The sequence below is a fragment of the Microtus ochrogaster genome, linkage group LG1, assembly GCF_000317375.1.
Source record: "Microtus ochrogaster isolate Prairie Vole_2 linkage group LG1, MicOch1.0, whole genome shotgun sequence".
Classification (NCBI taxonomy): Eukaryota; Metazoa; Chordata; class Mammalia; order Rodentia; family Cricetidae; genus Microtus; species Microtus ochrogaster.
In genome coordinates this window covers 17,825,801-17,826,384 of record NC_022027.1, presented here as the reverse complement: position 1 = coordinate 17,826,384, position 584 = coordinate 17,825,801, and positions in this window count along the sequence as shown.

Sequence of the window (584 nt, the reverse complement as noted above, 5' to 3'; positions counted from 1 at the left end):
AGGTCTCAAGCAGGAATTATAGGTATAATATTTATTTCTACTTTGTCTTTTATCATAATTAAAGAAAATTATAATTATAACTTTCTATTCTTCAACTCCATCAAAGATCCCAGAAGGGCAAAATATTATCTAAGTTAGAATTGACAGACATATCTTGCTGCCTGGACAGTCACCCAAAGTTCTTCTGTAACATTTGGATATCCATCTTCAGCCTACAGGTCCATAGTATCTAGCAGACTTTTCTATGAAGCAGGAAATTTCAAAGATAGTTCCATCTATATTGGCAGTTTGTCAGTCACTTTTTTCTGCGTCTCACAGGATGTCTTGCAAATTTTTTCATGAACCAGGAAGGCTGAAGGACCATCCCACCTTTATGAAGTTCAGTAGTCATTTTTCTGAGGGTCTTGTATGTCCAGTGCATACAGCATAACATCAAACAGTCCAGTCAAGAGCAGTTTCTCTCCCAAATGCCAAGCAAACTCCATAAGGAGCCTCTTCAGTGCCCATCTTCTTATTGAAGTAATTGGTGCTGCCAGGAGCAGATGTGTCTCATTGTCATGAAAAGTCCTAACTTCTTTTTTTTT